Source organism: Peromyscus californicus, unplaced genomic scaffold (assembly GCF_007827085.1).
Source record: "Peromyscus californicus insignis strain IS unplaced genomic scaffold, ASM782708v3 Scaffold_20__1_contigs__length_68692818, whole genome shotgun sequence".
In the NCBI taxonomy this organism is placed as follows: domain Eukaryota; kingdom Metazoa; phylum Chordata; class Mammalia; order Rodentia; family Cricetidae; genus Peromyscus; species Peromyscus californicus.
The window spans coordinates 9,855,555-9,879,500 of record NW_026294503.1 but is presented as its reverse complement, the minus strand read 5'-3'; the positions used below and the strand labels follow the sequence as shown (position 1 = coordinate 9,879,500).

The 23,946-nt window shown below is 38.7% G+C and overlaps 1 protein-coding gene across 2 annotated transcripts in view; it reads left to right on the top strand.

Moving 5' to 3' along the window:
• Angpt1 (angiopoietin 1) overlaps positions 1 to 23,946 on the top strand; it is a 249,624-nt gene that overhangs the window by 122,530 nt on the left and 103,148 nt on the right. The gene's annotated exons all lie outside the window — the stretch shown is intronic.

The following is a 23,946-nucleotide window of genomic DNA, read 5'->3' as shown; positions in this document are numbered from 1 at the left end:
TGTGTGATCAGTACATTGATCCTGTCACTGGGGACTGACAGAATGGGGGCAGGACACTAGCTACACTGATTTGTTAGTGTTAGTGCAGGAGGCTCTTGTACTTCAGGGCTAGGTTTTATCCAAAAGCTCTGTTTTGGAATTTGACATTAAAAAAGAATTCAACTAATAGAGCCATGGTGTGCACGCCTTTAATCACAGCACCAGAGACAGAGGCAGGTGGATCTCCCTGAGATCCAGTCATAGTTACATGGTAAGACCCTGTTTCAAACCAGCAAAACAAAACAAAACAAACAAAAACCCAAACAACCCCAAATCAGAACAGAACTAAGGACCATGTAGAACTCAGCTTTCTTTATACCTTTGTACAAAGAAATGGTACTGGCGTTGTAGTTCCTTAGGTTATCCCAAAGATCAGAGCTGAACAAAAGAAGGATTACGCTCTTACGCTTTTCTTTGCTGAGCACCATATGACACCCCAGCTTCCAGGAGTTTCTAATAGTGCCACAAAGCCCGTTTAGCTGCTTTGCAAGGTCCAGCCGGGAAATGTAAGTTCAAGCTGATTCTCCAATAGAGCAGTCTTATAACTCTGTGCCCACTTCTGTCTGTGAGGGTGTTCTTAGGGAAGTGCTTCTTGGCAGTGTGATGAAAGACAGTTTGGAGCCACAGGGCACTTCAAGAGTGTCTACTGTTAATCCATGTACTGCTTCTGAGAACACTCAAACCCCAGGCATCTCCAGCAAGCTAACAGTGGATTGGGTTTCCACTTTTATTCATACCTGTGTTTGGATGGTGCTGAGCAGGACAGAGCCTGCAGGAGTGCATGGTAACCTCCCGACAAAATTTACAGCACACATAAGCATGTTGATTTAATTTATATGCCCTTTTTAGAGGGATTTTTTTTCATGAAAACTTGCATTGTAGAAAGTACAATTAAATGTAAACACTACACTTTCTAATCTTATAATAACTTCCCTATAAATATACCCCATAAAGTAGTCTATTGCATTATATTACAGACCGTTGCACTTTGCTCTTTTGGTTTCTTATTTAGTAACCACAAATATATTTAATCACACTTTTAGGATGGAAATAACCTGGTCTTAATCCATTCAATAGCAAAAAAAAGAGACAGAAATAAAAAGAAAAAGAAAGAAAGAAAAGTTGCCAAGCCTTCTTTATGAGTAAATAGAAAGGGTTTTGAAAGGTAATGTGCATAAAACAGAAACATTAATCCTAACCCTTCACTCTCTTAAGTGGAAATTAAGGTCAACATTCTTAAGGCAGCCAGCTGAAATGGTGCTAAGTTCAGAAATTCTTTGGTAGAGAAACCAAACAGCCAGCTTTCACTGGAGAAAAAAAAAAGTAATTTAAACATTGGGTGCAGGTACTGGTGGTGTCTTTCCAAGTCATATCTTTTTTAACTAGGTCATTTAGTTTAAGAGAACAATGAGAGATATTTTTTAAAATTGTCAGTTTCATCAGCTTAATTCCTTATTTATTTGGTTTTTCAAGACAGGGTTTCTCTGTGTAGCTTTGGAGCCTATCCTGGATCTCGCTCTGTAGACCAGACTGGCCTCGAACTCACAGAGATCTGCCTGGCTCTGCCTCCTGAGTGCTGGAATTAAAGATGTGTACCACCTCTGCTCAGCTGGATTCTTTATTCTTGATTGTGTTCCTCTACTCCTGTACTTCACTATAGGGGGCCAGATTCCCACAAAAGCCCCACCTCTTCCATCAGGGAGGGCACATATTTAGAAACACATAAATCTTTTGCTCACCTGAAACTTCAAATGATCTGAAGAATATACTTGAGTACCAAGTTCAGAAGCCTTCTGTCGAGCTAGAGCTTACCAGGTTCGTTTCTGCGCTTGAGTGACAACTAATAAGTTTGTGGAGTAAAATGCTGCTTCGGTCATCTCCCCTGGATCCCGTCACTTCACTGCCTCAGCTCCGTCATTCATTTCGTCTTCCAACCTGACAGACCTAATCTTACCCAGACACACCATGATCCTGTTTGCTGTGCACATCTTGGAGTTGGCAGTTATAGAGTTTCATGTTGCAGCATACTTTTAAAATGCAACTTTAGAATCTTGTATGTTACTCGGTGACTTGTGGATGTATTGGCAAAGCAACAATTTTCCTTCAAAACCATCCATTTTCTTCAGATATCTCCTAATACATTCCCTGATTCACAAAGATAAATCTATTTGGAACTTGACTAAAAATAGTGTCTAAGTTAATTCCCACTTAAGAGAGTGGGGAATTGAGATACTGAAAAGAACAGTTCGGAAATGGAAAAGGATTTACACATTGTCAGAGGCCATTTTTAGCACCTTATCACAACATAAACTCTTTGTAAATGCAGTTTGCACCAAGCAAGACGATCACTTTTTTTTCTTCTCTGAAATAACCATAGCATGTCTTCTCATCTGTGTCTTAGTCGCAAATGTTTCTGCATGACAATAAACAAAACTACATTTTCACTGCACTTGAGGGTTTACAGAACATTTCATAATAAAATGGTGATGTTATCCTTCTAATAAAGATGAGGAAATTGAAGCAATGAAGCTTTGTAGTGGCCCCAAGGTCATTCAAATAACTAACAGAGTCCATACTCAAGATCCAGTCTTCCTGGTGCACCAAGGCTGGTATGCAGCACACAAACCCAGGGGAAATACACCACCAAGTGAGAAGAAAGTATCTTTTGTTGTTTAATCTTCATTGGAAAGCCAACAAGGTCAGAAAACTGGATTCTAGTCTTGACTATATTGTTGAAATTTGTGGAACCTCTCTCTGGGTCTTGAACCAGGGAAATCTCAAAAACTGGAAGGCACCGTCATGTTTAGCCTCAGCATTATATTACTCTCCAAGTCTGGTTTGTAAATATGGCCAAGTTTCAGTTATCTGTTAAGGTAAATAGTAGAGCTAAAAATTAGTAGTTACAATCTCTGCTTTTGTTTGACTGTGATTGATTGTTGTTTTAGGGGACCCTCGTTTTCTGAAATTATTCTGTGTCTCTTATTGAATGTACACACACAGAGAGACATTCTCAAAACTCATAACCACTATGCATCAGTGGTTCTCACTGGGGTGTGATGTTTCACCCTTATGGGCATATGAAAAATGGCTGGAGATATTTTTCGGTTGCCACAGCTAGGACATCTCCTGACACCTAAATGGGTAGAGACTCTGCTGAACATCTCATTACACACATAAGATTTCCACATAATCACAGGTGCACACAACAGAATGTTTTCCTGCCCTTAGAGTCAATAATTCTGAAGTTGAGCCGGGCGACAGTGGCGCACACCTTTAATCCCAGCACTCAGGATGCAGAGCCAGTTGGAACTCTGTGAGTTTGACGCCAGCCTGGTCTACAGAGCAAGATTCAGGACAGGCACCAAAACTACACAGAGAAACCATGTCTCAGAAAACCAAAATAATAATAATAATAATGATAATAATTCTGAAGCTGAGAAATCCTTTTATAAGTTTGTAAATGGCAGGATCCTAATGCCATGAAACAAATTTAATATTTTCTAATAAATTCAGTTTTGTATTACATAACAAGTAAAGTACGTATTTTTCAACATAGATATCTTCACTTTGGCTTGTCATGATTCTTGAGATACAAAGCTGCAGACTTTAATTAAATGCATAGCACACTGTAGAGCACTGAAATAGCAGAAGAGGAGCAGTTTGGAAATGATCAATTCATGCTCCTCTATGAATTGACACAGTGAAAGCCATTGTGGTAAAGGATGGATCCAGGGGAGGACCATGCAAAAAGGGGTGCAGCAGCTAGACAGCAGCATGAGAAATGGGAAGCCCCCGGAGAAAAAGAAATCAGGAAGGAAGAGGCTGCCCACCATTGCCTAGGTTCAAATATACTCCAACTATCCTGCATCCACTTCTGCCAAAAGTAACTAATCTCATATAGGTGAGGAACAACTCCTTTACTCTGGTTCACCTTCAAGTGAGATGTCATTTTTAAAATACTCAAGAGGGAGAACAAGAGGAAAGATGTACTGAAGGATTAATAGATTAGCTGACAAATTCTTGTAGTGGCCACTTGGGTTTAAGAACTCAATGATTCATAAATTGCCTCACTGTGCAGTTAATTCAACGCCAGAAGTAAACTGTCAGATTGTCTCCATAATTCATGATTCAATTTTCTTTGTTTTTTTTAATGACCTATATATCTTGTTACTTGGCACTCTGATTTTATGTTTTCATTGCTCCATTGAGACAAAACCATGAGACAAAACCATGTTGGGGTAGGATCCTTCAAAGTTTGATCTGTGTTTGAACTTATGATCTACAATATTCTAAAGAAAAAAAATCAGGCCAAGTACATTAGCTTGAAACAGCAAATTTTCATCATTTCACATAGTTTGTAAGTGTCAGGGATCTAGAGATGCCTTAACTGCATGGGTCAGTATCAGGGGCTGCAGTGTTTATGACCTTACTAGGCCTGGGGGATTCATTCCAAGCTCATTCACCAAGGGTGGGCCTAAGTCTTCAGTTGTTTTCCATAGGACTTTGTACAATTATCTCCCACCCCAAATAATTGATAGCGGGGAGAAACACAGAAAAGGAAACACATGCAACACACACACACACACACACACACACACACACACACACACACGGGGGGGGGGTGGAGTGAATGCAAAATAGAAAATATATACTACAAATGTGCCACCATTGTCAGCCAGTGATCACTGCTACCTCAATGACAGGCACTTCATTAATTCTTACAGGAACATGGATGGCTCATTTCCAAATCGCTGATTCATGAGCTCATTCTATTGCATTAAATACAAACTTGACTCTATCCAAATTAATTGTTTGCATAGATCAATACAAAATAAATTTTGCAATTGGCAAATTACAAATAAGGTCAGTCAACTTGGTTGGTAATGGGTGTGCACACATACTGAACCAAGCTGAGTTTATTGTACTCATGCACAATGATCTTCAACAGACTACCAGCATGAGAAGAAGACTGAGAAGTGAGCTGAGGCAGGCCAATGCTATCATCCTACAAGCATGAGGACCCGAGTTTGAGTCCTAGAACCTATGTAAAAATGCGAGATACAGTGACTCAAACTTGTAACTCCAGAACTGTAAAGTAGAGGCAAACAAATGACGGGGCTAGCTGGGCAGTGAGCCCCAGCAAATCCGTTGCCAGTGTGAGAAGCTGTATCCATATAAAATGGTAGACAGCATCTGAGGAATGACCAGTGTGGTTGAACTCCGGCCTTTGTGTACCCATGTACACACATATAGGAACATGGACACATACAAACCCATAACATTAAAAGTGAGGACTGGAGAGTTAGCTCAGAGGTCAAGAGCATTTGCTGCTCTTGCAGAAGACACACGTTCTGTTTCCAGAACACACATGGCAGCTCACAGCCATCTATATATAACTCTAGTTCCAGGGAATCCGATGCCCTGTTGTGGCTCCCACAGATACCAGGCACGCACGTGGCACTCTAGCATACATGCAGACAAACAAGCATTCATATTCAAGAATTAAAAATAATAAAATATTTTTGAAAACAGCAATTAAGTGTATCTTAGCTTCTGCCAGCTAAGTATGTATGTAGGTAGGCATGCATGTATTTGCTTATTTGTTTTACAGGGATAGCTTTGTGCTGCTCTAGTCAGGATTCTGTCTACCTTTGCCTGACATGCCAGCTTTGACTTTTTGGTTCTATAATTCTGAATTAAAACTAGAAAGGAGTGGGGCGGCGGTGGCACACGCCTTGAATTCCAGCCCTTGGAAGGCAGATCCAGGTAGATCCCTGTGAGTTCAAGGTCAGCCTGGTCCACAGAGCACGATTCAGGACAGACACCAAAGCTACATGGAGAAACCCTGTCTCAAAAAACCAAAACCAAACAAACAAACAAAAAACTAGAAAGGATTGACCTTTTGGTTCTATATGTATAATTCTGAATTAAAACTAGAAAGGACCGACTTATAGTCTATAACCTCCTGTTTCCTGGCTTTGTAACCAGAGATAATCTTCATCTCGAATGCCTCATCTATAAAATAGATTTATTAGCACTGGTCTCTGATGGTTGCCTGAGGACTCTGACGCAGTGAGCAAACTATTTAGCACATTGCTGAACACATAGCAAGAACATAATAGATAGTCAACAGAATGCTGGCTTCTAGTCTAGTGCTTTTGATCTGAACTAATTGAGTAAGATGAGAAAATTTTAAAATGCATTTAGTTGAGCTTTCTGGTATAAATGAAATAAAACCCAACAGTGTAGAAGATAACAGGAGAGCAGACTTGAGCTATAGACTTTCCTGTAGGATTGTAGTAAGTCTGTTTTCATGAAATCTGTTTCCTCTCTCTCTCTCTCTCTCTCTCTCTCTCTCTCTCTCTGTGTGTGTGTGTGTGTGTGTGTGTGTGTGTGTGTGTGTGTGTGTGAGAGAGAGAGAGAGAGAGAGAGAGAGAGAGAGAGAGAGAGAGAGAGAGAGAGAGAGAGAGATGTATTAGTTCCTTGTTGCATAAAACTATGTTCCTTACTGTGATTCATAGTAAAACACAAGAGAAGGCCACCATAATCCAGGACTTCTTAAACCTTTTCTCTTGAGGGTTTCTTTATATATGAGATGCTTTTATGAGACCCTGACCATACAGGGTGTAATATTAGTTTACAAATAAAATATGTACTGTTTGTAAACCCTAAAGAAATGAAATTTAAGGCAATTTTTTGATATACATACAATTTTACTGTTTATTAATGATTGAAAACAATTTTCATAGTAAGAGATGGGTGCTGTTTGTTTATTTATATACAAACAAATAACCTTGACTGAATATTTGGTACTGGAGTGTGTAGAACATCTTCAATGAATTTTGGAATTGATTGATATTTTGATTTTGAAATTGCCAATCCTGAGAATGCTGCTCCACAAAAATATTTAGATCAAAATGTCAGAAATATGTTCAGGACCATTTCAGAAATCATTGAAAATTCTGTCATAATTCCAAGCCAGAATTCATTTAGCATTTTTTCAAATAAAGCTTAAGTCAGAAACACAAGTATTTTAAAACCCAAACCTTCAAACATAATATAATTCAAAGGTATATTAGGATGCTGTGTTATAAAGGTAGGAAAACATTAAAAGTCTGTTTTCTGTGATTAAATAGTTAACTTTATGTGTACAATATAAAACAGTGCAGCTCCTATTATGTAGTACTCGAGGTTGTTTCAGGCAGCTTTCACTGGCATTGTGGTATTGTTAGAGCATGTGTGATATAAAATATACATGTGGTATGTTCAGAAGAAAGGCTGCAGTGAAGCCCGATGCTTCCCGGAAGAATACTTCCAGAAACAACCCTGAATCACTGCATTCCAGTTTAAACTGATTCTTAATTATCGCATTCTGACAAACCTTTCATGTAGCTAGAGTTTTCCTGCCTGGCCCATAGTCAGGACAAATCTTTCTCATCTGCCAGTCCCACAGACCCGCTCAGACCCGACCAAGTAAACACAGAGACTTATATTGGTTACAAACTGTATGGCCGTGGCAGGCTTCTTGCTAACTGTTCTTACAGCTTAAATTAATCCATTTCTATTAATCTATACCTTGCCACATGGCTCGTGGCTTACCGGCATCTTCACATGCTGTTTGACATCGCAGTGGCTGGCAGTGTCTCTGACTCAGCCTTCTACTTCCCAGCTTTATTCTCCTCCTTGTCCCGCCTATACTTCCTGCCTGGCCACTGGCCAATCAGTGATTTATTTATTGACCAATCAGCAACACACGTGACATACAGACCATCCCACAGCACTTCCCCTTTTCTTTTTTTTTCAAAAAGGAAGGTTTTAACCTTAACAAAGTAAAATTACATATAATTTGGGAATTTGGGCGTAGCTTCTCTTACTACTTCCTGCTGGAGGGGGGCGCTGTATCTTATGGGGACACAAAGAAAATTTTAGGATTATGGAATAGTCCATGAGGCTGTATTGTCTGAGCCAGTTGTCTTTAAACCTTTCTGGATGTTAGATCATCTGGGCCATGGTGTCATCGGAGACCTTTCAGGGGGTCTTGGCTGGTCAAACCTGATGTATCTTAATCTGGAACAAATCTATAGCCTTTGGCTTTTTGCAGGAACAAAAGCAGAGTCTCCTTTCCAAAGCAACATATCCTTACATCAAAATTTTGAAGTCAAGGTATCTTTAAAATATACATATTGGTTTAACTCAACATCTTTTATGATCAAATGTTTTTCTGCAGTTAAGAATCCCAAAGACAACACAATCCAGATTCTCTGTGTAATATTCATCTTTATGTGGCTTAATTTTTATATTAATTTTACTGTCTCTTTAAAGATTTTATTTTTTAAACTATGTATTTGTTTATATAACTGTATATATCACCTTTTTTGTCTCTTTCAAGCCTACGTATATTTTACACACATTGTAAACTATTACATCTGAATCTGTCTTATTGTGAATCTATTGCTTTAAACTGCAGCAGCTGTGGCTGCTGGCTCCACCCACCTCAGCTTCCCAACATGGCAGTGGTACGTTTTCCACCAGCTCTGGGAGCTATTGTGGGTCTCTATGCTCTTATCTAAGCAGCGTGCAGCTCATAAACCTCTTTTTTTTGTTTTGTACTAGCAAAGGCTAAATCCACCACGCAGCTTAATGTGCCACTTGCAGAGGCCTCATTCCCGCCATACGGCAGGTCACGCTAGGAACCCACCAGTAGCTCAAACCGGCAGCTGCCGCTCATTTGAGAAAGACAATTAGGAAGCTGTTTTTTAGCTCCGTTTTAGAATCTTTTCTCAGGTTTTAGGTGGAAACTCTTGCCAACACGTTGGGCGCCATTTGTAGCTAGAGTTTTCCTGCCTGGCCCACAGTCAGGACAAATCTCTTTCACTTTCACTATTGGCAAATGTTTCCAGATCCCCACATTCAGTGTCCACAAGTGTCACCGCCTACTGTTTGAGAAGCTGGCCTCTACCCGAGCCTTCATCATATGTGTGCTCTCTCATGAGGCAAACTTCACTTTTTTAGAAGTTAGAGCAACTTCATGTTTCTTTATTGAAGATGAATTTTCTCTTCAAAATTGGGTTTTAAGATGAAATGGAAACATTCACAGAATTAAGACATCCAGTGACATACACCACAAGCCACAGCCATGTACAGAAAGGGCTCAGGACTTCCTGCCTCACTCCCCAGGGGCAGCAGATACATTAATAGAGAGTCATAAGAGTGGCATCTCTATGTGCATCCTCTTTTGGGATGTTTTACAGATCAGGAAGCATGCACAAGGATGCCCCTGAGGGTTAAAAAACTGTAGACATTCCCCTGTCTACACAGAGGCCTTGCTTCTCACAGAGGACAGCACCGATCTGGGCCTCTCATCGTCATCCAGATTTCTGGTAGGAAGCCACAAAGGCCAGCACCCTTTTTGTAATTTTAATGTCACATTTGTACAGTCAAATCTTCCTGTTGATAGTCACCATCAATGACCTTAAATGCGGTAAATTCATTCACATATTAGTCTAAGAATTCATCAGAAAACCCAAATAATACTAAATAAATAAAGTAAAATAAAAACAAGATGTTGAAAACACTCCTGCACGGACCTTCCAGAGTTCAAACTGTTCTCTTTGTCACACACTGCCTATCATAGACTGCTTCTCACAGGAGGTAGATGTGTACCTGATTTAAACTAAAATGATGGTTAATATTAGCTGCCATTGCCTCTCTGGATGGCTCCCTATAGTTACACTTAGTGGCTCCCCCACTCCTATGCTAATAAGAGTTCACACCTCTATTAGATTCTCAAACCACTTCCCACTTGCTAATCGACAGTAGAAGCATTGGAGGGGAGTGCCTCACAACAGGATGAATATGTCCGAGCGCACATCTCATCAGCCTGATGATCTCCTGAGGAAAAATATTTATCTCAAAGAAGTGAAAGACTGTAAAGTTCACATGGAAGATAAGTGATAGCAAGCTCATCCCTTAGGTCCCCTGGTGACACATTCTGGGAACTCTCTCCAACACCAAGCTAAAGATAGCCGTGCTTGCTGTTAAGACTAGCCCGCTTGAAGAACTTCAGGAAGACCTTTCCCCCATTTCGGAAGGGATGAGGGAGACAGTAAAGATTCTTGCTTTTAATGTGAGAAACTTTTTAACCATTTTATTTTATATTTTATGTGTATGAATGTTTGCCTGCGTGTTAGTGTTCATGTGCCTGTTGCCCATGTAGGCCAGATGATGGTATTGAATTCCCTGGAACTGGAATTATAGATGGTTATGAGCTACCATGTGGATGCTGGGAATCAAACCCAGGTCCTCTATAAGACTAGTCAGTGCCCTGAATCCCTGAGGCGTCTCTCCACCTCCCTCACCCTAAAGGTGACAAATTTTCATAGCTAGGTATAGTGGGTTTTACACATATGTACTAATTCAAGATTTTATGAATATATGTAATTAGCTTTAAATAAAATGTATCCATTGACAATTAAGAAGATTTAGAATAAAGTTCCTTCATTTCAGCAGCTCAGTTCAGAAGCAGTCCAGTGTGTCTTAAATTAGTTTCCTAAAAGCAGCACCATTTTGAGGATTATTGATTGGATTTTGTTGACAAACTTTTAAAAACCAAATGACTGAAGTTTTTCTCTAGAAATAATTTTCCTGAGCATGTAAGTGCCTATATGAGTATTAGAAAAGTGTTTACTTGACATTCGTGTTTATTTGAAGGGTGATGGTGTAATGAACAGGGGCACAAGCATAATATTACTCCACGTGCGTACTACTGATGGTATCTCTGCTCTGGATGAGTGTGTGAGAGAAAGCACTGTGGTGCTTTTCAGCAAGGATAATTAATGTAGCTAAAATAGCATACAGCTACTCTAGTGAGGAAAGAAAAAGTCATCCATTTATGCTGCATTTCAAAGGCCCCAAATGTTCCACTATACCTTGACCTAATTATTCTTTCAGCAGGATAATAGTGAAGGGGGGTTTTCACTGTCATTGGGAAGAGAAATCAAGTTCAATGACTTCCTTATTTTTCTATAGGAAGCTGATCACCAACTATTGGGGTTCTTTATTGTTTGCCTTTAGGATTCTGGCAAGACTGTTACATGTATACATACATACATACATACGTACATACATACATACATACATACATACATACATACATACATACATATATACATACATACACACAAACATACATACATAAATCAAACTTCACCAAACAAGGAGCTGGAAGCTGAGATGGGTGCAAGCAGTATGGGTTCTAGAGAGCCTTGAGTTGAGACTCTGGAGAGCTCCTGATTATGACACTGGAGTTCGAGGACTGACTGGTCATGACACTGAATGTCTGTCTGCTCTTTGATCAGTCTGAGACAGGCACCATTCGCAATTTTCTTTTTCCAATGCATGCAAACGTGCTCTTAGATATGCTTGCCATAATTGGGAACATGCTAAATATATCACACTGTATACTGCTCATTATGTTGAGCAGAAATGGATTTTTCTTTGAGCCATGAAAAGCTAGTAGTTTTTAGTCACTTTGTACCTTAAAATCTAGGCTCATTCTCCATAGAAGCCTAAGATGTTGGGAAGCCTGTCTTTATAATTGTGGTTGTGGTTATTTTAAACCCTTAATGTAGTAATTTATGTTTGAGAAGAACTATAGAATCAATTTTTAGTTCTGGTAACTTGTTTCTTTTTCCTTCTCAACCCTTAATTGCTCTCTCTGGGAAATAGCTATTTGCCAAAAATAAAAATATTCATTCAGATTCTTGAGACGTAGTTCTTGAACGGGGGAAGATTCATCACACAACTTTCTTTAAGCTCCTTAGAGAAGAAATCCTGTGGGCTTTGGGAGAGTCTGAGAAATAATTTGTTCTTTCTTGAATCTGAGATAGAATTCAGGATACCATGAACCCAAAGGCTTTGTGATTCTTTCCAGAGGGGTCAGGGTACAACTATATATTATTAACAGTCAGAAGTTTTGAACCTAACTCAGTCATTTAATTCATAATAAAGTTATATAACTAATATTCTTACTGTATCTAAAAAGCACAGGGTTGATTAAAACTAAAACATTTGAAGAAGCCTTGCAATCAGTCATGCAAATAATAATACTTTTGTAAATGTTAAAAGTATACTAGACTCTATGGTGTATTATTTGGAATATGTGCTTGTATAGTAAAAAGCCGACTTGAACTTCAAAATAAAGATTATTTCTGGCTGAGAAGCAGAAGACATTCTGCTCATGCATGCAATGTTTTATTTCCTATTAGGAGATAAAATATGCAAAGTAGACATGTTAAAATGAAACATTTGCTAAATATGTTGTAGCTCTGTATTATGGGCATTATGTGATTTTAAAAAAATGTCTAGGGAAGGAAGCCAATACAGAGGATGAAGAAGGGCAGGGGAATACACAACACTAAGGATTTTTGAAAAACCCATAAGGAAACATATAATTTTATGCTTATTTAAAAACATATACATATATTTTGAGTGAAGTTAAGCTACATGGGGTGAAAAGACTCTCTCTAAGATCTGTAGGCTATCTAACAAAAGCTCCAGTACAAGGCATGAAAACCTCCCTCTGAGTTGTTGATTAGGGGACCCAAGAAGACTCCCAACATAATAAAAACTATTGCCATTGCCCTTGGTGCCTCCTAGAAGTTGAAGGTAAGACTCTGTTTCTGAAGTCACCACATACTTCAGACAGGACTCAAGCTAGATCTGATATGGAGGGCGTCTTCCTTAGGACAAATTCTCATAATACATATTAGGACATATGCAAATTGCCAAGGGATAAAAGCAATTAATAGTTCTACACAACTGTAATGGTTATAAACCAACTTGAAAAATATCCCCAAGGTCACAATAGTGGCATTTATATTTGGGGGTAACCAACAGCTTTCTCATTAGACTTAAGGCCCACTCAGTAGAAGGAAATTCATGCCTAATATTGTAAACCTAGCCAACATCCATGCCTGGTTAGGTCATGCTCCTATAGGCGAACCTACTACTGTCACTTTCCTGAACTAGTATAATTTCTAAATACTTATCCTTAGGCCCACAGATAAATGTAGTTCTCACCCCTCATCAAAGAAGCTCTTTTTTTTTTAAGCAGAAGAAGACCATTACAGCATCCCACAACTTGTCAAAATACAGACCACAAATGACCATAGGTTGCCAAGGCCAAAGTAGTACATCTATATCACAACCCCTATACCTAAGGCTCAGAGAACATCACAGAAGAAGGAGTCAGAAAGATTATAATAGCCAGAAGATCAGGATATCTGCTGTGAGATAGTGTCTTCTGTATGTGACAGGAGAAACTGGTCATATAAGTCCACCTATGAAATCTCAACAATAAGGATGCCCAAACTAGACCTGCAAAATCACAAGATCAGCTGACCATGCCAACGTGGGTGGTAGAATCTCACAAGGCTCTTCCTCTAATGGCTACTAAGAGAGGGATAATCAACCTTTAGGGAAGAGGGCTTGAAGGGTTATCTAATCCGAAATTGTCAGCCCTATACAGGTATACACACACACACACACACACACACACACACACACACACCACACACACTTCATTCATCACAATGTCAGCTTGAGCTCCTAGCCAATAGTACATTAGAAAACAAACAGCACCAGAGCAGCAAACTGTCTATGTGAAAGAATAAATGATGCCTAGGATCTGTCGTCCCTTGATCAAAGTGAGGAAAAATGGGGATTTTTAATTTATTTATAAGCTGTCAGCAATCATTGTCCTATTTTTATTCTTTAAATGACCATTTTCATCCTAGTCTCTCAGGGGTAATTTAAATAAGAGCTACCCAAAACTATGATTAAGGAAGAAATAGTTAGACCTCACACATCATGCCTTGGAATGTTTCTTATATAATGTCACTGATAGTTTTATGCCTGTGCAGGCTTATTGCAAGTCCATTTAAGTAATCCCATATTGTAGGAGAAAATACATGCAAACATAGGCACACACATGAATTTATGTCATTTGTTTTGGCTATGTAAGCTGAAGAAAGAACACTTTGAATTTTGAAGCCTCATAAATTTAAGATACATTTTGGATGATAAAGACAACAATGGGGAATTTTATTTTAAGAAAAGAAGTAGCATGAGTAGAAAAGAAATAACTCATAAGTCAGAAGGTTGAGCGTGGAGATTGTACTGGAATGAAATTTGACTTTAAGATCTAATACCATTGAAATTTCATATGAAATACCGGAGTTAAATGATGGCAGCTTTCTACTCACCAGCGATATTTCTGAAAAATCTACAAATCCCTAAATGAAGGCGTATGCAACTCTGTTACTATGTTATCATCTACTGACTGTTAAATTTCGTAGTAGATCCTGAAAAGTTATTTCCTTTAAAAATTGCCACCTTAAGCTATTATTTTCATTTCTGTTGCTTGAGATCTGTAGAAGATAATTTTTAGAAATAGAAGTCCTCCTGTACAGAGTCTGTTTTATCCTGTCTATCCCTATAACCTATTGTCTGTGTGGGTGGTCTGCTGTTCAAAGGCAGAAACTTTCTTTTCTTTAAGTAAGCCGGAATAGATTTTGTATAGTGTGTTTAATTGTTAGGAAAACAACACACACTAAGTTATTTTTGTGGTTTCTCCACTTTCTCTTTATCTAAATATAAACTCAGAATTTGAGAATAGGATTTCTAGGTTGTTAAGTAGCATACAGGGCCTGCCTTTAAAAATTAACAAACATCATCTATAGTAATTAAAATTTTTTTAGAAGTTTTGATATTTAAATTTTTAGTGGTTATATAAAAATATACATATTTATGAGTTACTATGTAATGTTTCAGTAATTCACATGTGTGTTTTCTAATGTTTTTATTTTTTGAGAATTTTATATAATATATTTAATCATATTAATTCCTCTTCCCCAACTTCTCCCATATTCTCCATCTCCCTACCTACCTGCCTTCATGCTCTTTCTCTCTCTTTAAAACGAAAACAAAACAAGACCAAAAAAAGGAAACACTCACACTATCAAATATGGAGTCAAATTTGTGTAATTTTATACCAAATATTTCAAAGAAAAGTGATGCATTTATTATTTTCATTAGATCTTTAACAACAACAAACTAAACAGAAATTAACATAACAAACATGAATATAGAACCAGAAGACATAGGTTGGGGCTATGAGAAAACATGCACAAAGGATAAATTGTGTGTGTGTGTGTGTGTGTGTGTGTGTGTGTGTGTATGCATTTATACTTAGCACATTTGGAAATATGGACAATACCTCTTTGAACCTTGTACATGAATAATGTTGAAAATCCAACATCAACTTCTTGTCATCCCTGTGTGGCCTCAGTGACATGCCCTGGTTTCTTACTGATTTATCACTTGATTTCTGGAGAAGCAAATTCCAGGAGTTGGTTAGGAAAGACAGGTTGGTTTAGGAAGCACAGTTCCCTATGTGTGGTCAGATCCTCTTGGTGACCTCTCTCATTTCCCACCCTCAGGTTTCCAGGCCCATTTAAAAAAAGCAGTATTCAGGGAGGTGTGAATGGTCGTGGGAGAGTGCAAGACGTTTGGAACACTCAGTCCTAAAGGGATGTCTTCATCAAGCCCCTTCTGTCAGGGCTCAGGGAGCTATGTGGAAGAGGAGGGGGAAAGGTTGTAAGAACCAATAGGATGGAAGGTGCCAAGGAAACAGGGTCATCCAGACACAACAGGACTGATGCACATATGAACTCACAGATGTTCAAGCCAGATGTGGTTCAGGGCTGAGAGGGGGAAGCAGACACAATCTTCATCCCTAACCAAGAAGTCAGCTCCAATTGACAACCACTTGCAAAGGAAAAAATCAGTTTTCTCCAACACAGTCTTACTGGGTATATAAACCACACTCAAGGAAAGGCCTCATGCCTACAAGTAGATGACCAACAACAAAATTAATTCAATGATATTCTTGGGGATTTTTCCCTCACATTGATTTGTTTGCACATTTTATAATTTGCGACTCTTTTGCTTGTATACTATAATATCCCTAAAGGACTTCTTAGAGGAGAAAGCTTGAATTGAGTTTTCAAAACAGGACCTAGCCTAAGAGAACAGAGAGACAGCTAACCAGAAATTTTAGTTTAAAAAAATGGTGAACAATATATAGCTTAGTGATTTGGTGTGTCATAGCATACAATCAAGGCAGGAAGAGAAAAGCAGTTTCCGGAATATCAAAAATATTCTATTATGGTGTCAGGGAGGTAATTTAGTAGGGTGGTAATTTAGTGGGTAAGAATGCATATGAAGACCTTGGTTTGAATTGTTAGAACCCATATAAAAGTCCAGGTATGGTTTCACATACATCTGTAACTCTAGTGCTGTGGGGAGCAGAAAAAGCAGGATGGTTGTAGATTGTTAGCTACTACTTAGTTCCAAATTCAATGAGAGACCCTGCCTCCCAGGTGCAAAGTAGAGAGCATACCCACCATCACTCTTTGGTCTCTACACACACTGATACAGGTCTGTGTGTGTACACTACACACACATACTACACATACAGATAATTAAAAAAACCAAATAAAATTTTCTATACAGATAAAGAGATGTAATTTGAATGGCAGATAGTAGACACCCATTGAAAGAGTTTAAACACGGGAAGAAAAGGACAAATTTGTACTTAGATGGACCCCTCTGGTTACACAGCAGATGATGGATTGGTAATAGCCAAGCTGGAGTCAAGAGACCAGTTATGTAGTCATTAACAGATCCAGAAGAAAATTGATGAGTCTGACCTTAGCTGGAGGCTGTGAGGATAAAGGGATAATGTCAGGAGTGAGCAAACGGGAACACAGATCCAGGCTCCCTTCAAGAGATTGATTGGAGAAAATGGAGAATTGACAAGAAGAGTCCCTGTGGCTCAGAAGGATGGCTAGGTATAGTAGTATTTTTCACCGAGAGAAAAAACATAGAAGGAAAGGCATTGTGTGTAGGAAAAAGACAATGGATGTCTTTTGGACAGAATGGTGCCTGGGGATTAAGAGATTCAGTTGTTCTTCCTCTTTATCTTAAAACAGATGTGCCTGTTCAGAAGAGTTAATGCAGGCCTCTTGTATTGTGTTTCTGTTGTCGTGGCTCCTTTACTGCCAATAAGGATAGGTAGGACATATTTTATAGATATAAGTGGATACATCCCTGCTTCTTTCTTCTATAATAAATTAAATTGAAATCTTGCAGACTCATACTTCACAACAAAAGTTTTAAATGAAGTTATATGAGAACTTTCAGGAACCATTTGAAATAACTGGTCAGTCTTTTGTTTAGTAGATGAAGATCTTAAGCCCAACTAATTTGAATAACTTGCTCAAGATTGTGGAGTAAATCGGTGATTGGCCTTGGATTAAACTCCAGATATCTGACTCCTTCCTGGCTTAAGATGCTTTTCACAAGTCATCTCTCTTTGAAAATGTATAAAGGGAAAAATTAAGCAGACACTAATGTCTTAAAGATTTCTTGACTATGGTATTTTCATGGTGTAAGAAGCAGGGTGTAAAAGAGAGGTTCTATGCCAGTAAAATGTGTTTGGGCACAGGTCATATCTCTTTTGTTTATACAAAGGGAGAATGATTTCCGAGGTATTAGTCCAATTCTTGGATAATGCATATGACTTTGGCAACTGCAAAAGTCACAAAAATATGCATTCAAATATCTATTACCAAAATGTTCTTTCGAGAGCATCTGTCCATCAGGATTTTGTGGCATTCCCTTGAAGTCCTCTCCTAATGCTTTAGCACAATACTGCTAATACTCCTTTGTGGGTGATATAACAAATATCCACTCACATTTTAGTATCAGTAACCAGGAATATATTCTCTTTAGGCAGATGTAAGTATGTTTAGCTGAGGAAGTGTAGATGCTCAGAAGTAGGCTCCCCCAGTGACCTTCTACACATTTATTTCCTACTGGGCTGGACCCTGTCTTTGTGCAGTCAGGCACAGGCTTAATTTACAGTACACACTTATCACACACATGCTTGAACTACTCTGAACTTACATGGGATCTACTAAGCTGGAAAAATTATAGAGCTCAGTTCCTAGTTTTACCACTTGTGGAGTGATGCATAAGAGAATCAATGGATGGGTTCTGGGGGCTCAATGACTGTGGAGTAGCTAGAAAGCCCTAATGCCAGGAAGAAAAGGTTGTGTAGAGAACATGAACACTAGCATTCTGAAATGTGGTGTCCGAACCAGGAACCAGCAGAAATAAAGCAAACCAAGGAGCCAGGGTTTAATAAGACATGTGAGGTAAGCCAACAATGTGGCTGCCGATATTGGCTCAACCTTCAAATGTAGGCCTGACTTTCCCACATAATCAATTGTCTGCAACCTGTTATCTGACATTAATTACCTATGCCACTTTGTTTCCTGTAACTTCTCTCACTGTGTCTATGAAGTGAAGTTCACAGAGCTCATCATAATGTCGAGGTTCTCTTATCCTAAGGGCCTCAGAGACTAAGATGATTGGTGTCCAAGTACAGGACAAGAAAGAAACTGAGAGCAGAGAACTTGTTTCGAATTTTAGCTAAACACTATCTATTGTCTAAGAAGATAATTATTCTTTACTTAGTAAAAAAAGTTGTGTATTCAGAGATCTAATAGTAGAAACTCTTGCAAATAATGTAGTTGCCCTTAGCCATTTCTTTTTATAAGGCCATAAACCTAGATACAGCTGAATTTTCAATATTCCCATTGCTTTATGAAATGATGGTATTAGATAAAACCATCAACATTTAAGACATTTTTTGAATTACTTTACCTTTTTATTGTTTTCCCATATTTACTCATCTATTTTGTTTCATGGTTACTTGGCCATAGCTGAGTAATACCATATGCACCCTGATTCAATGAGAGTCTACTTAATCTATAACATATTTTAAACCAACACGCCTTTGTCAGATTTTATAGAGTTTAAAACGTTGTTTTCTTAAGAATTACATGGAGGAGTTATATTCTTTGTTCATGTCACTTGAAGAGCCACTTCAGGGCTAGACATGCTAGAGAATGTAATCCATGTATAAGACATGTCATACTCTTACTGAGTACCTTCTCGTGAACATGAATCATCAAGGATTATGAGTCCAGTAAGGACTCAAATTCTTCAAGGCTGTCACAAAGGAAAACAACCAGCCTCTTTTTCTCTACTAGACACTGGGTACAAACAAACAATTTATGAAGAAGCTAAAAATTGCTGATAATCCTGGCTTTTTTTAAAAAAAAAGAATGATTTTTCTTTTAAAATACTCTTAACTTTCTAATAGCTGACTACATATGTGCTTTTTCACCAACTGTAGTATTTCTTAGAATGTAATAGTCTTCAATCTGTGCACTACTGAAATTACAAATGTGAAAATTGTCTTTGACAAGTTTCACCCCAGTGTTTCTATGTCTTCCACTTCACATATTCCTTGCATAAATACCACATGCTACATAATTTGTCAATGATGGTGGTGTCAGTGTGTTGGTGGTTAAGGGGTGATTTTCCTCATTTACAGGGTAAAATATGCTGATTACTCTGGCCCTCTTTCAAAACAATAGAATTGCTCAGCCATAAACATTTGTGTGATCCTAAGCAATTTTCTGTACCTCCCTCAGTCCCGTTAGTGAAATGAGAAAATAGCATAACTTGGGTAAAGAGTTATTTCATTCGTTATTCCAGATCTTACACCCCCTTCCTAGCCTGTTGGCCCATTCTTTAGAAAATTCTAGAGTCCAGACAGTGACGTGGTAATAAACCAAATAACTTTATCATTCAAGTGTCTCTACATAACTCATCAGCTCTTGTAGTCAGCAACTTTTCAGTTTAAAATCACACCTCAGGTGTCTTTTAAAATATTAAACCTTGCTGCAGCCATCATTTTCTGTGAATATATATTTTCAGGGCCCATAGAGAATAAATGAAGACAATCAAATTTGTTACAAATCGTTCCTGGACATAGCTGATCGGGAGCATCAAGACGGATTTAACAGTTCTGTGCCTAGAGGAATGTTCAGAGATAAGATGAAAACAGGCTTCATATTCATCACACGTTGTATATTTGACTCAGCCTTCCCCTCAGCCTTTAAATCAACGGCATCTGGTTCTGGCTACTTAAGAGTGCCCTTACTTCATGCACTAAAAGACAGTTAGTGCTAGACATAACAACCCTGTTTGATTAAAAAAAAACAATTAACTAGAGCTATATGCATCACAGCAGCTTAAATGAGGATTTCTGTATGGGTGGGAGACCTACTTTATTTCTACAGCAGAGACGGCTAAACTGGGAGGATCTCGGTGGCTGGAAGGGATGCTGACATGAAACAGCCATTCTGATTTGTTGATCTAAAGCTCTGACTTGAAGAGGAAACTCAACGGGGAAGAGTGGTCAATGTTTGACTTGTCAGTAGGGTCACAAAGCAGCTGACACTTGATGTAGCCCTAGTGTGTCCTCCTCCACGATGCCTGGAGTCCATCATTGTTTTCGTGTCCATAACAACACAAACACTGGGAACCATTTTCTATGAGATAGTTGTATAAAAAAAACTAATATTTTATAATTATCAAGCAGATAATGTAATGAAGCAAAATTTACTTAGGTAGTTAAATTATCATTTGAATTTCTTTTAGGTCTTTTTTTTTTTTTCAGAGCTGAGGACCGAACCCAGGGCCTTGCGCTTCCTATGCAAGCGTTCTACCACTCAGCTAAATCCCCAACCCCCTCACTTGAATTTCTTAAAACCATGAAATCTGACGTACTAGTATAAGTTTGGTTGCCAAAGTCAGGAATTCTTTTTCTCTTCCTATTTTGTGAACAATGTATGGTTGGAATAGCACGTAAATCCCAGCTTCACTTTTTTAAATTGAGAAAGTCTTTTTCCTATTTGTCAACCAGGTGAATTAAATGCCATGCTAGTGAGGCAAATAATCTGCATTCTGGCACTGGTTCCTCTTTTAATGACTAACCTTTCATGAACAGTCTTCATACAGGTGGTTCTTCTATTGTACCACAAATTCTCATTGGTCTTACTAATAAAAAACTGGAGCCAGATACATTCTACACACACTTTTCTAAAATTCATTTTGCATACTAATCACAGATTCCTCTCTTTTCTCTCTTCCCGCCCTGCCCACCCCCAACCCTCCCCCACTTCCTCCTCCAACAAAGTAAGGCCTCCCATGGGAAGTCAGCAGAGCCTGGTACATTCAGTTGATGCACAATGTTTTAAGAAGCACTTCTCCTTTAGCTGAATCAGAATTACATAGGAGAGCTTTTCAAGACATTTACTGTCTTCATAATTACCTTAGGAAGTTTAAAGAATTTTGTACTTCATCTGCATTTTGAAACCCTCCTCCCACAGTTTTAACAAACAATCAGAGATCTTGAGTTACAAGTAAAATACACATGGTTCCCAGATAGTCCTAGCTGGATAGATTAATGGTTAAGAATGTAAACCCAAAATCTAAAAAAGTACATCAGCATGTGGAGTTTGAATGGTCGAGTTATTGCTTGATCATAAGCAAGTTACTTTGGGGTTCTTAAGTCTCCACAGTCCCACCTTTAAAGCAGCACAGCACAGGAAATCTCTCTGAGTTTAACACTGTAAGATTTTATCCCGTAAAGAGAACCAGCTTAGTCCAATGTTTGCCGTGCAAGAGGTAGTTGATCAATGTTGGCTATACATGCTTGTTGTCTTCACAATGAAATCTCACATGCCATTTTATAGAATATCCATAAAAGCCTCAAATTTCCTGGACAACAAAGGATCATACTACTAATGTTTGTCTGTCAGAGGCTTCTCGTGCTGCACATCTATCATATGTAGTGGGCCAATAATCTTTTGATTATGCTAAAACATAAATCAATGTGATTGAAGAAAAAAAAATACCTTGGCTGCTCAGGGGAAATTATTGGATCATGCAACTTACAAGTGAATGTCCAAAGGTCAATCTGATTAAAACCATGCCTGGATCCAGAGGCTTGTGACATTTCATCTATCTGTATCACCTGACTCCTCCAGCTTTCTATCTGACTTTTTTTCCTAGATTGTTTTTCTTAGGCTGGCTTTGTTTTTGTGGTGGCAAAATTGAACAACTACAGTACCAGGCATCTATGTTGCCAGTATAAGAATCTCAGAGTTAAATGAAGTTCTCTTGTAAAGAATTCTGAAACAGAGGCTTAATGATGTGGCTTACTATACCTTTCCATTTGGGAACAACTCTCATGACAAACTAAAGGCAGATTTCCAGGTTCAAACATGAACATACTCTAGAAACTGTGGTGGACTAACTATCCAAAGCACTTATTCTTGAAAGAGGCAAAGTTAATTTCACAAAAGACAGGGAAGTGTTATCATTAGGAATATGCATACAAAAATGAGAGACTTTCACTGCTCTGGCCTGGCCCCTGGTCCTCTACCATATTTTGGCTGTGAAATGAGGTAATTTAATGAGAATAACTCTAGGATTTGGCTGAGGCCAGATACTTTGCTAAAGTAACTTTCAGATATTTTATGATGTATTTTGCATTTGTAGTGAAAGAGGGTTGTCATATATATTGATAAAATATAAGTTCAGAATTCATCAACCATAATATAAGCTTGGTTTTAGTTTTGCTCATCTGGACTAGAGTCAAGTTAGATAAGTAGAAATAAGCAATGGCTGGTGTGAGAAAGGCAACTGCCAACGTTTCGGAGGGGATTTTACACTTAGACTCTATTTATTGCATGATAATGATGCTATGGAACTTACAATATGGATGCATTAGAGTTCACTGAATCGATAAAAGCCATGTAGCTGTTAATGATTTCAAACTCAGCTTGCTAAGCATGACTTGGCAGAGCTACCAAGCGGTTAAAAGTGTTTGTATGAGAGTTAAGGACTTCAGTGCTCAAGTCCAAGTCTGACTGTTTGTGTGGTGTGTGGCCTTGGACCTGATGTCTCTGGGATGTAGTTTCCTCATATGAGAAATTGGGTAATAAAATACAGTCACCACACAGCAGTCGTGGAGAGTTAAGAGCACTGACAGGAAGGTGCTGGCTTCTCGTACATTCTTTAAGCAATGCCTATGCTGTTTGATTCTCCCAGGTGCCTAACAAGCTCCCCACCCCCACCCCATAGTCAGTCACTTAATAATTTTTGTTGGCCCCCATGGTACCATCTATTTTATGGTCATTGTGTTCTCTGAGATGGTATCATAAAGGAATAAATGTTACCCAGGTGAGAAGGGCAAATGGTGTTTTATGAACTGCAGTTTCATTACCTTCTCTTTGAGCTTGCAAAGGAGTGTGGAGAATGGTGAAGCTCTCAGGCTCTGCAGCTCATATCATACATCACTCCTGATGTTTCAGTATTTTCTGAATGTTTTCTTTCATGGGTATCAGCCCTCCTCTTACCCCTGTCTCATGCTCGCAATACAACCTGCTTTTTATCATTAGGAAATCGAAACAGAATGCTGAATTCTTCTGAGGTGAGTAGCCAGCATGGTATAATCAAAAGACCAAAGCAGTAAGATTTACCTTTAAATTATTTGCTAAATCACCTGCATTCTTGCTAGGTAACCATGGGCTTTATTACTGGCTCTTTCCGGTTCTGTTTCCTTGGCTATAAAATAAAAAAGAACTCAAGCAACTGTTCCCTTCATATCCTTGGTGTGAGGGTTAAATGAGATCATGACCATAACAAGAGAGTGGGATCCCAGTGAAAATTCTCCTCGTGATTTGTGATTCTCAGGCATATGTGTCTGTATAGCAAGAGTTTGTTAGCAGTTGGATTGGTGTGTGCTCGGCTTCCATTCCCAACTCTCCGACACGCAGAGGATCTCTGCCAGATGGCCGCTCTGCCAGCTGTGTCTTGTTTTGTCATTGTAAATACTGCATGCCCCAAACAGGGAGGCTT